Source organism: Rana temporaria, chromosome 2 (genome assembly GCF_905171775.1).
Source record: "Rana temporaria chromosome 2, aRanTem1.1, whole genome shotgun sequence".
Lineage (NCBI taxonomy): Eukaryota > Metazoa > Chordata > Amphibia > Anura > Ranidae > Rana > Rana temporaria.
This window is the reverse complement of record NC_053490.1, coordinates 320,964,562-320,978,438: the sequence shown is the minus strand read 5'-3', so window position 1 is coordinate 320,978,438 and position 13,877 is coordinate 320,964,562.

Below are 13,877 nucleotides of genomic sequence, written 5' to 3'. Positions count from 1 at the left end.
CAGCTCTGTTATCTCTTTGCAGAGATAACAGAGCTGGAATTTGCACCGCACAAGTGTGAACCCAGCCTTAGGGGGTTTAGGATGCCAGGAGCGGGCGGGATTTATGATCATGTGACAGTGGTGATTGGCTGGTAACTGTGCCAGGGCGAGCGGTCTCGGCACAGCTGTAATTGCACTAATGCACGCAAATATGCAGCCACTCTGCGTCAAGGCCCATCCGCCAAGAGGCTGCATATTTGCATGCGGCCTGCGCCAAAAGAGATTAGAAAAGTCTCACGCATGGGGTTATTGTACTGCACACATGCATATGTTTGTCCGCATGGACAAGCCAACATACGACATCCCATACACTGATGCTTGAAATAGAGATTCCAAAAGTATATACACTACCTTCTTTCTTACAGCAGAAAAGCATACAAGAGTTGATTTAATAAATATAAAATGGCTGTTCACTTTGCAATGGAAATTGCACTTTGCATGGGAATTTTTCCCTAGAGCTTAGAGAATAGGGTGAAATTTCACTTTCCAAAGAATACCCAATCACATACAAGGAAACAAAAAAAAAATGAATTTTTCTTGCACATTATTGGATTATGGGAGTCAGCAGAGCTTAGACTCATTAAGTAAGCTCTGAGGAAAATTTCCTTGCAAAGCACAACTGCCCTTGCAGAGTGAACAGTCTATTTGCTGTCCTTTCCCTGTGGTAGGGGGCCGTGTGGTGCGCGATTCAGCATTTTCTTTTCTTTCTGTTTAGGGCAAACTTTATTTGAAGCATACAAAATGTACCCTTCATTCATAGTGCTGTACATCTAGGTTCACATTGGAGCGATTTGTCATGCGATTTGAGAGATCAAATCACATGACAAGTCGCAGCCTATTGGAGGCAATGGCACTGTTCCAATCGGTGTGACACAGATTTTGTGGTGCTGCACCGATTTGCAAAAGTAGTTTCTGCACTACTTTTGCTGATTTCGGGTGCGATTTCAATAGACATCTGTGTATGAAGCCACACAAATGTCTATCAAGTAGCAGCTGAAATCGCGCTGACCTTGCTACTTTGAAATCGCGCTACTTCAAGTGAAGTAGCACGATTTCAAAGTAGCATCAATGTGAACCAGGGCTACAGTGCATTGTGATTCTGTATAGTGCACTGCGATAAAATGCAGAGTGTCTGCATTTTATCGCAGCATGCTGCAGTGCAGTTCCGGGCTGCATTGCATTGTAAATGAGACACACAGGAAACAATACTTTTCTGCATGTCCTTGCAGTGACGGGAATTTTACAATGCAGTAAAATGCCTGCCACTGCACAGTGTGTGAATTAGCTGTTATTCACAACTAAAATGTGGACAAAAGCACCCTATGAAAACAAAAAGCACAAAATCAGCAATAGCTAGATGTTCAACACACATGATCTGTATGTTCAACATGCACAGCACACTGTAACCACGCCGTACATTTTCAACATCGGTGTACTGTTCCTTCAGCTAGACAGTTTTAGTAATGGTGATCACAATGCACACATACACCTGCATGTGTCGTAATGATTCATTCCTCCTCTTGTTTATTTGCCTTAATAAATCAAGCTCATAATGTCAGAATTATTAGCTAGTACATTATTATTTCAGATTTTTTTTTTTATTGGGTTGAGTAAAGGAATTAAGAATCTTCACTCATGAGCAAATTAAATAAATAAATGGAATTTGCCTTTCATATGACTGGATAATTGAAGAAAATGTTTTTAACTTATTTAGTATATCAGCCTCTGAAATATTAAAGCGGTAGTTCACCCCCCCCCCCGACACGATTTTACCATCGAGACAGGCTATGCGCACGTGTCGTGAAGACCAAGCCTATTTCGGCTATTTCCGGAGAAGCGTGACGCGCCAGAGCCGGCCGTCAATCATCCTCCGTCTCCATAGGCACGCCCATTCCCCGGTATCTTCGATCTACGCGTACAAGGTGAGTACGGGGGTAAAAAATTCGGGACAGGCATACTGTAGCTCGCGCTACAATGCCTGATTTTATGGTAAAAGAAATGTTTTTTTTTTTTTTTTTCGTCGATAGGGTGAACCCCCGCTTTAAGACATTGCAGAAAAAAAAACTCTTTGGGACTTATTTAAAGTGTGACCTGGGACAAAATAAAAAAAATGACATACTGTATATAATGGAGTCTGTCAATAGCATTAACATAACAGTTTATGTTTTTCCGATTCCTGTAACATTTATTACCTATTGATCCTGTGAGTAAATTTGTTATTTTTCCACTTTCTTTTATCAGTTCAAGCCTTTTAGCAAAAGTGGCAGTTACGAGGTTGGAAAAACCATAATACACCAATGGGGGTGCTTACAACGATCAGCATATACTGTAATTTAAACCTTTATCTCCAAAAGAAAATACTGTTGATAAAAATTATTAGCTACATTTCACTGCAGAACAGGGTTGTCACCCTGTAAAAAGGTAGTGGAAAGATAACGGATCTACTGGCAGGATCAACATGTAATACAAATATGTTACAAGTGGAACTTAGAAAAACAAAAACTGCTGTGTTAGAGCTAGTGACATGTATGTATCATATATGTTGTTTTTTATTTTGCACATGGTTTAACCTTAAAGTGATTGTAAACGATCACCTTGTAAAACAACCCATTCAGTTTAGAAGTGAAAGGCAAAAGATCTTTGTATAGATATAAAAAAAATATATAAATTCCTTTTTTCCCTTTTTTAGAAGTGATCACAGATCCTCTGTTCTCAGTTGCATAAGAGCTGGGGGAGGAGAAACAGTAGTACACTGATCTTCCCAGTGAATTACTGTGCTTGGGGGTTGGGGACACTTTTGTTCTTCTGCTTAGGCTTCATGTACACAGGACCAGTGGCGGCTGGTGGGTGGTTCTCATGCGGTCAGGCTCTCTCCGATGAGGGCGGCTATTTCCCGGATCTCCCATAAATTCTCCCTGGCTTGTGTGTGTTTGCGGTGATGCAGAGTGAGATCGCACCGATGAGGACAGCCATCTCTCATATCTTCCGTACATCCTGTAAGGGTTTAAGGTTCTAAAGCTAGTGTGCTTACTTAAAGGGGTTGTAAAGACAAAAATATTTTCCTCTTAAATTAAAGTCTGACAGTAGCTGATAAAGTAAAAAGTAATGTTTTGCATTATAACTAGTTTGATACCTGTTGAAATCGAGCTGTTTTATTCACCTCCAGCACTCCTGAATCGTTATTCTCACTGACTTCCTGGTTTGCGGTGCGCATTCATTCTTGCTACATCACGGCCTAATGGGAACTACAGTTCCCATTAGGCTTAGCCTCCATGCCTGTGAGGGATAAGAGAGCATCTTTACACAGGTCTGTAGTCATAGGGAGGGGGTGAGCACATTCTGCTTTCCACCATGCAAAACGGCTCAGGTGCTGGTGGAAAGCAAGAAGAGGATTGACAGGAAATGGCATTTTCAAACCTGGATTACTGTATTTTGGAGGTCAAAAGGAAAAAACGAGGTAAGTGATATTTAAATGCTCTAGCTTACAGCAATCAATTGATCTAATAAAAAAAACGAACCTTTAGTGTTCCTTTAACTGTTACATATGATTGTAAGGGGTTAAGAGTTTCAGAGCAAGTGTTATTTCACTCATTATTAGTAGAATTCTAAAAGGCCTTACATACATAATTTCTTGTAGTTTTCTCTGAACAACAGATTATAAATGCGAAACATTCCTTACTAATTTCTAGAAATGTATCTTTCCTTTTTGTTATTGTTCTCACAGGTGTTGTTTTTATATATTCTATTACATGTGAGACATTCCTTATTATTGCTAGAACTGTATTATATATTTGTTATCTGTATTTTCCCTATCTTGTACTTTATTATTTTAAATTTAAGGTTCACATGCAAAATATTCCTTACACATTGCTAGGCATGTTTCCTCCTTTCCCAATTATATTATGCAGCTGTTGTTTTTCACTTACTAAGCTTTTTTAATGAATAGAAGTCTGTTTTTAACGAGTAAGCCATAATATCTTATCTTTACAGAACATGTAGTATTTGTATTAACCAATCACATATTGCCAACATAATAATACTTTATTCCTTACCCAAATTAATGTATTTCGTCTCCTCCCCTTTTTTAATGCATATAACTGTCTTAATGTTATCAGTAAAGTTAGAGAATGATTTCAGATACATCGTCTTCCTGTGTCTTTACTATTCCTGTACTGAAATCTCTGGGCCACCCGAACAAACACACTGGGACTGTCTACAGTCAATCAGCGCCAGTCTGCACCCCTACACATCCTCTCTGGCTTGTGTGTGTTTGTGGCGATGCAGAGTGAGATCGCACCGATGAGGACAGCCATCTCCCATATCTGCCGTACATCCTCTCTGGCTTGTGTGTGTGGTTGCGGCGATGCAGAGCGAGATCTCTCTGATGAGGATGGCCATCTTCCGGATCTCCCCATACATCCTCCCCCGGTACCAGCCAATATGGTCGCTTCTCCTCTCGACCGGGCTACTTCCTGATTGGCCAGGAGGAAAAGCAGGAAGACAATAGCGTATATTAATTTGCTATAGTCATGCAACTGGGTGGGCTCAAGGTGCAGTGCTCTGCTGAGCACTATGGCTCCAATCATGTGCTTCCAAAAAAAATACCCTGCCGTGCCCCGCATGTAGATTAGGGGAGTGACACCCCTGCGCCCCTAATGGAGTGGTTGCCACTGCACAGGACATTTGAAAACCTCTTCTGAACACTGGAGAGTTGACAGCTAGTAAACAACTTTCAAAAATGTCTGTTTTGTCAATTTTACATGCCGTGTTTCTGCGCGTTCAGCTGCGTTTACGAGCGTTTGCGCTTAGAAGCATTTTTTACAGATAACCTCAGTAGACCCTCCCAAATGCCCACAATGAGTGGAAAACAAGTATTAATTATTAATAATAATATTAATTAACTATTGACAATTTCAGCCATTCTGGGAGAGACTGTAAGGGCTATTGTGCATACTGCGCCCATAAATACCCCTTGCCTAGGACGTGTTTCCCCCTTGCCTGGAAAGCCCCAGTGCTGCCTTTCAGCTGTCCATTGACATAAATGGCTGTGGATGGTCAAATTCAGGTATACGCTGATACTGGCATAAATACTTGTAGAGCATACAGACATATTACAAATATAGAAATATAGAAACAAGCAGGAATTTACATTGCTGGGGCTAAGGGCACACATATATGTCAGCATAGACAGTAATAAAAACGTTTTGATTATTCTAATCCTTGTATTGAAAGTAAAAAAAAAATGAATAAAATCCTTGGCATAATTTTATCAATTGTTGAAAGTTGACTAATAAGTATATCTCTTAATCTCCTGAAAGTGTGGCGATCTCTGTTGTGTTCGTAAAGGAATCGTTGAGGGTATCTGATATAATAGGATCGCCATGTTTGAATATCCATTGGATGGGACCGTTGCATGCTGTGCCAGGACATTCGTGATCTATACTGGAGTTCCTGTTCCCTACTTTCAAGCCTGGTTGACTCGTTGCCGCAAGTGGGTTCACATTTTCCGGTAAGAGTACCTAACCCTTACTCCAGTTGGAGGACGCACTATCTCAGGTGATCTGACATCCATCTTGGTTTATTACTTGTCTTTGGTTCCAGATGTGGATTCTATGTTTATTGGCTTGATCTACAGTATGGACTATTCAACAGACCACGTTGGGTCTTCTATTGAACTTATTTCACCTTAATGATTTTACATCATTACACATATATATATATATATATATATATATATATATATATATATATATATATATATATATATATGATTTTATGTTGTTTTGGAATATCAGTTTGCACATAATTGTTCACACTTATGCACCTTATTACTAAGTCACTGTTTACAGGTTACTGTTTTTACGAGGTACTGTATTCATGTAGTCTATCTTTTATTGCACCCGTTTTTACACTTTCAGTGCATACAGCATACATTTTATTTGTCTCACAGACTTACTTTTCCTTAAATACTCAGCACTGCACTTTATTCACTTACCCGTATACATGGTCCCTAAAAATCATCTGTGGAAAATGATTTTATATCCTCCTAGGAAATCAATTTAGCTTTCAAAACAAACAAGCTTTTAACGAAAATTCCTCAAATCATTACTGAATAAAGTAAAACATTCCAGATGTATTGAGTCAGCGCTAAAGTAGTATAAGGCAGCTGGCAGAGGCTAAGTATACAAACCCAAAAAGGCAACCTGTAAAAAAAACATAAAGTGCAGTGCCTAGAAATAAATAGAATCACAAAGTGATATAACATCAATAAATTAAAATTAGTGATTGCAATAGTGAAAAAAATTAAAGTGTAAATATAACATGATATATATATATATATATATATATATATATATATATATATATATATATATATATATATATATATATATATATATATATATATATATCATATTACCATATTTATCGGCATACAACACGCACAGGCATATAACACACACCTTCATTTTAAGAGGGAAGTTTAGGAAACAAACAAAAATTTTATATAAAGAACTTTGAAGCAAAATAAGGGTCAGTGACCATCAATGCAGTCTGATCAATGCCCATCTACAGATTCACAATTGCCCATCAATGCAGCTTAATCATTGCCAATCTGTAGCCTCACAATTGCCCATCAATTCAGCTTGATTAATGCCCATCAGACATGAATGCAGCCTGATAAATGCCCATCTGAGGCAGGGGGGGGGGGGGGGGGTGAGCGCCGTCAGATTACATAAAGTGAGAATCTCCTCCTGTTTACTCTGCAGCCTTTTTAATTCAAAGTCCTGCCTCCTGAACTGGCTTCTATGATAGACAGAACAGGCCAATGCCGGCCCAGGAGATGGGAGTTCCTATTACAGAGGCCGCTGAGTAAACAGGAGATTCTCGCTGTATGTAATCTGACTGACAGCGCTCGTCCCACCCCCTGTGTGGGGCCCCTCACACAGCTTTAAGCATGGGCCCCCTAGAGCAGAAAACCGGGGGGGGGGGTGCTGCCGTAAACTGAGAACAGGGGGGTGCCGCTAATTGAGAACCGGGGGGGGGGTGCTGCCGTGAATTGAGAACAGGGGGGTGACGCAAATTCATTCACCTCATCCTCCGGCTGAAAGTGAAAGTGTTTTCTCTCCTCTCGCCGCAACATGAGAGGAGGAGGGGGACTACAGATATTAAAGTTTTCTCCTCTCCTCTCAGCCGTGAGCTGAGAAGGGGGGGCGACCGGGCCCCTGGGAACATTCAGGCCCCTTATAGGTGTAATGCCTGTACCCCCCTGATGGCAGCCCTGTCTGCGTATAACAGGCACACACTATTTGCAACCGATTTGCAGGGTGAAAAAGTGAGTGTTATATGCCAATAAATACAGTACGTTATATTTACACTTACATTTTTTTCACTATATATATATATATATATATATATATATATATATATATATATATATATAAATACTATATATATATATATATATATATATATATATATATATAAATTAGGGCTGTGCGTTAAACGCGATATTAATGGCGTTAACGCAAACCCATGTTAACGCCGTCAATATTTTTATCGCGCGATTAACGCAGGAGCCCTTGGGGTGGACGTGCAGAGTGTGCAGCGGCGCGGCGCGGCTTACCTTCTCGCTGGATTCACAGGCAAGTTACTCACCTTGTCCCTGGATCCAGCGATGCCACCCCGCTGTGTGATCGAGCGGGTCCTCCTCGCTTGGCGGGTCCTCCTCGCTCGGCGGGTCCTCCTCGCTCGATTCACAGTGCCTGTGTGCCGCCGATCTCCGTTCCCTGCGACGTTACGACGCACGGGAGCGGAGAACAGCGCCAAATTAAAAAAAGTAAACAAACACAATACACACAGTATACTGTAATCTTATAGATTACAGTACTGTATGTAAAAAATACACACCCCCCTTGTCCCCAGTGGTCTGCCCAGTGTCCTACATGTACTTTTATAAAATAAAAACTATTCTTTCTGCCTGAAAAACTGTAGATTGTCCAAAAGTGTCCCTTTATGTCAAAAATGGTTTTAGATCAGCTAGAAAACAGCGATCATAAATTATAATCACTTGCAGAATTGTGCGATATTTGTGGGGAAATTCGTCATAAATTGGATAGATTAATCGTGAGTTAACTATGACATTAATGCGATTAATCGCGATTAAAAATTTTAATCGTTTGACAGCACTAATATAAATACTATATACAGTATATATATATATATATATATACAGTATATATATATATATATATCTCACTTTAATCTTTTTTCACTATTGCAATTTACTTGCGTTATATCACTTTGTGATTCTATTTTTTTTTAGGCACTTTATGTTGTTTTAAAGTAAAATATTGGCCCATCTAAGGCCAGCTACACTACCTCAAGTTAGATTTGTCTTACAGGAGTTGAAGAACATATATAAAAGATGATGTGCAGAAATGATCTATGGTTTATTAGCTCTGATTCAAGAGTGTTATATTTACCATAATCATTTTATGTTTTCTGCATGAGCAATGATGTACTGTACATATGCAGATGATCCCAGATAAAAGGCAAACACGGCGTGTTTTTTGCATTATTTCCATGAGATCAGTTTTAGGATAAATGTTAGTGAAGTTGTTGTTTTTTTTTCCTTGGCATTGTGGCGCCGTACCTTTTAATAAATGTGTGACAGGAAGGTGATAGTGTACAGTCTGACAGCTTGAAAATCTGAAAGTAGAGCATAAACTGCCGAAAATGCCATTCATTGCAGGCAAAGGACCAAATCTAGATAAGTATCCACTTACAGCGATACTCCCATAATCCCATAACACTGCAGAATGAGAATGACAACCATTTTACCAAGGATGACAAATGCAGCCTGTGAAACAGCGGATGTATTTATCATAGGATAGCAAAGTTGTAATACAAAGCACAAGGTCCTTGCGTTGTTCTGGGGCATAACTACAGAACAGCAGGGAGATAAGAGGAGCAGAGGTGACTGAATTAAACATACTCCTCTGCAAAGATAAGTTCATGGGCAAGCATGACAGCAAAAGTTTGCCTTGAAACTGGCGTGGAAAGAGAATGTTCATTGTCAGTTTACAGGCATCAATTACTGAAACGCAGGGTCAACACTCCCAAAAGAATGCAATTGTTAAAAACAGCTGAGAGGTAAATGTCCTTATCAAGCCAAAGACATAAGTAATAATTACACTTTGAGTTAAAGGATATTATTGAACTATTTTGTGGATATTATTATAAACTCAAATGGTGGTTTGAATGCACAGTAAGCAAGATCCCATGTAAAATACCACAGCCTAAAAAATTATCTATGCCTGATCAAACTAAAATGTAATCATTGGAATACATGACGTGTACAGGAAACTATGGTCATAAAGAAAGATTGCTAGAATAGTATAATTTTCACCAGATATCAAAATCTATAATATAATTACATATATTGGGTATATTTACTTATTTAGTCACACAGCAAGACAATGCTAAAAAAGAGCAGTGAGATAGATTATTAAACAGATTCAACAAAAATGGAACTTCCACTTTTTGGATTCCTCCCCCCCTCCGGTGCTACATTTGGCACCTTTCAGGGGGGAGCAGATACCTGTGAAATACAAGTACAGTATTTACTCCCACTTCCAAGCATAGTTTGCCGGCCCCTCCTCCCGCTGTCTTCTGTGAGGCCTCGTACACACGACCGAGAAACTCGACGGGCGAAACACATCATTTTGCTCGTCGAGTTCCTTGTGAAGCCGTCGAGCAACTCGACAAGCCAATTTTTTCCATTCCTGTCAAGGAAATAGAGAACATGCTCTCTTTTTGGCTCGTCGAGTTTCTCGACAGTTTCCTCAATGGCAATGTACACACGACCGGTTTCCTCGTCAAAAAAATATTTCCCAGCAAGTTTCTTGCTGGTTTTTGCCGAGAAACTCGGTCGTGTGTACGCGGCCTGAGACACACAGGTTCCAGAAGACAGCAGGGACCAGTGAAATTGCACAGTGCGACTTGTGTATGTGCAATAGGGAACCAGGAAGTGAAGCCGCAAGGGTTCACTTCCTGATTCACTTACCGAAGATTGCGGTGCCTCCACCAGAGAGCTGAGGAACAGATCGGCTTTGGGTGCCAACATCGCAGGCGCCCTGGACAGGTAAATGTCCATATATTAAAAGTTAGCAGCTGCAGTATTTGCAGCTGCTGACTTTTAATATTTTTTTTTTGGATTGCTCATGCAGAGGTTGCTGGATAATAGCTCTTCTAGTTCACCAATTAGCTACCTACATAGATTCACACGGGAAAGCAATATTTTGAGTCCATTTAAGCTTCTTATTTTAAGTAAAGCTCTGATGAAAGGAATGTTTTTCTGCCCCACAAAACATGTTATATGTTTTTTTAGTGTAAGCCAATATTTAAATTTGAACTCTTTTATCATTTGGTCTGGGGCACCTTCCATTCTCCTGCATTGTAATTGATGATGCCAGGGGACTGCCCACAGCCGAGAGTGCCAGATGGGGGGAGGAGAGCGCTGGAGCCTGCAAGAGCTGGGTAAGGTAAGTAATGCAGCCTCTTTATCTCCCCCTAGACTTAATGAGATTTAAAGTGGTGTTAAACCCTGAATGTGTTATATTGCAGATTACCAATTCTTAGAAGTGATGGCTGCATTTGTTTTTGTTTTTTAGGCTTTTTTTTTTTATTTTCACCTGGTGATCTAGACAATAAGTCTGTTGTTTTTCAACCGAACAAGGTGCCCTGCAAATTTGGTAGTTGGAGGGTTGAGACAAACAATTTACCACTGACAGGGATGCTTATGGTCAGTTTTTCTTAATCTATGTAAAACCTTGTTAGTGTATCTAAATATGCTAGTACATGTAGCACTACCCTACCCCCAGACTGATAATGCTGCTGTCCAAAGGTGTCTGGGTTGCTTCTTTATCCAGAGTGTAGGGATTGTAATACCCGAGATGTGTTTCCAAGCAAATCAACAGGTAAAAACAGAGGGGAAAAAGCCTAAGAAAATAAATCTGATGCAGCCACACAACAACCTAATGATTGGTAAGCTGCAATATATTACATTTTTGGGGTTAATACCGTTTTAAATACTTGCAGTGCGGGGGTCCACTACAAATGTTTTTTCCATAGTCTTGGGCTTTAATAAATTCCTCACTCTGTTACTCTAAAGCAGGGGTCTCCAAACGATGGCCCTCCCGTTGTTCAGGAACTACAATTCCCATCATGCCTAGTCATGTCTGTGAATGTCAGAGTTTTACAATATCTCATGGGATGTGTATTTCCGCAACCGCTGGAGGGCCCTAGTCTGCTCCAAAGCATGGGTACTCAACCTGTGGCCTTCCAGTTATTGCAGGGCTAAAATTTGCATCATGCCCAGGCCCGCACTGGGACAAAAAATAGGCCCGGGCATTTTTGATTGAGCAGCCCATGACATGCTAACCGGCACCTCCGGCTGAGAACATGCGGGGAGGTGGAGAGCACTGGTGGGTGGTTGAGAGCACTGGGGGGTGGCAGAGAGCATGGAGGTAGTTTGAGAGCACTGGGGGGGGGTGGCAGAAAGCATGAAGGTGGTGGAGAACACTGTAGGGGGGTGGAAAAGAGCAATAGGGGGGTGGCAGAGAGCATGGGGGAGGTGCAGAGCACTAGGGGGTGACAGAGAGCACTAGGGGGTGGCAGAGAGCCCTGGGTGGTGGCAGAGAGCACTGGCGGGGGTGGCAGAGAGCACTTGTGGGGAGGTTGAATGCACGGGGGGTGTGGCAGAGAGCACTGGGGGGTGGCATGGCAGAGAGCACTGGGGGAGGCAGAGATCACTGGGGGGGAAGGTTGAGATCACTGGAGGGGAGGTTGAGAGCACTGGAGGGGGGGTGGCAAAGAGCACTGGGGGGGTGGCAAAGAGCACTGGGGGGTGGCAGAGAGCACTGGGGGTGGCAGAGAGCACTGGGGGGTGGCGGAGAGCCCTAGGGGGTGGCGGAGAGCCCTGGGGGGTGGCAGAGAGCACTGGGGGGGTTGAAAGCACTGGGGGTGTGGCAGAGAGCCCTGGGGGGTGGCAGAGAGCACTGGGGGTGGCAGAGAGCACTGGGGGGTGGCGTGGCAGAGAGCACTGGGGGAGGTTGAGAGCACTGGAAGGGAGGTTGAGAGCACTGGGGGGTGGGAGAGAGCACTGGGGGGTGGCAGAGAGCACTGGGGGTGGCAGAGAACACTGGGGGTGGCGGAAAAGAGCCCTAGGGGGTGGCAAAGAGCCCTGGGGGGAGGTTGAGAGCCCTGGGGGTGGCAGAGAGCACTGGGGGGTGGCAAAGAGCACTGGGGGTAGCAGAGAGCACTGGGGGGGAGTTGAGAGCACTGGAGGGGAAGTTGAGAGCACTGGAGGGTGGCAGAGAGCACTGGGGGGGTGGCAGAGAGCACTGCAGGGGGTAGCAGAGAGCACTGGAGGGGTGGCGGAGAGCACTGGGGGTGACGGAGAGCACTGAGGGGGTAGCAGAGAGCAGGGGGGAGGTTGAGAGCCATGGGGGGTGGCAGAGAGCACTGGGGGGTGGCGTGGCAGAGCGCACTGGGGGAGGTTGAGAGCACTGGAGGGGAGGTTGAGAGCACTGGGGGGTGGGAGAGGGCACTGGGGGGGTGGCAGAGAGCACTGGGGGGTGGCAGAGAGCACTGGGGGGTGGCAGAAAAGAGCCCTAGGGGGTGGCAAAGAGCCCTGGGGGGAGGTTGAGAGCCCTGGGGGGTGGCAGAGAGCACTGGGGGGGTGGCAAAGAGAACTGGGGGTAGCAGAGAGCACTGGGGGGTAGCAGAGAGCACTGGGGGGGGAGTTGAGAGCACTGGAGGGGAGGTTGAGAGCACTGGAGGGGAGGTTGAGAGCACTGGAGGGTGGCAGAGAGCACTGCAGGGGGTAGCAGAGAGCACTGGGGGGTGGCGGAGAGCACTGGGGTGGTAGCAGAGAGCACAGAGGGAGGTGTAGAGCACTGGGGGATGGCAGAGAGCCCTGGGGGGGAGGTTGAGAGCACTGAGGGGTGTCAGAGAGCACTGGTGGTGTAGCAGAGAGCATGGAGGGAGGTGGAGAGCACTGGGGGGAGGTTGAGAGCCATGGGGGTGGCAGAGAGCACTGGGGGGTGGCAGAGAGCACTGGGGGGAGGTTGAGAGCACTGGGGAAAGGTGGAGAACCCTGGGGGGGGGGGGTGGCAGAGAGCACTGGGGGAGTCGGAGAGCCCTGAGGGGAGGTTGAGAGCACTGGAGGGGAGGTTGAGAGCACTGGGGTGTGGCAGAGAGCACTACGGGGGGGTGTTGGAGAGCACTACGGGGGGTGGCGGAGAGTACTACGGGGGGGTGGCGGAGAGCCCTGGGGGGGAGGTTGAGAGCACTGAGGGGTGGCAGAGAGCACTGAGGGGGTAGCAGAGAGCAGGGGGGGAGGTTGAGAGCCATGGGGGGTGGCAGAGAGCACTGGGGGTGGCAGAGAGCACTGGGGGGTGGCAGAGAGCACTGGAGGGTGGCAGAGAGCACTGGGGGGGTTGCAGAGAGCACTATGGGGGGTGGTGGAGAGCACTACGGGGGGTGGCGGAGAGCACTACGGGGGGTGGCGGAGAGCCCTGGGGGGAGGTTGAGAGCACTGAGAGGTGGCAGAGAGCACTGGGGGGTAGCAGAGAGCATGGAGGGAGGTGGAGAGCACTGGGGGGAGGTTGAGAGCCATGGGGGGTGGCATAGAGCACTGGGGGGTGGCAGAGAGCACTGGGGGGTGGCGGAGAGCCCTGGACGGAGGGTGAGAGCACTGGGGGGAGGGTGAGAGCACTGGGGGGAGGGTGAGAGCACTGGGGGTGGCAGAGAGTCCTGGGGGGAGGTGGAGAACC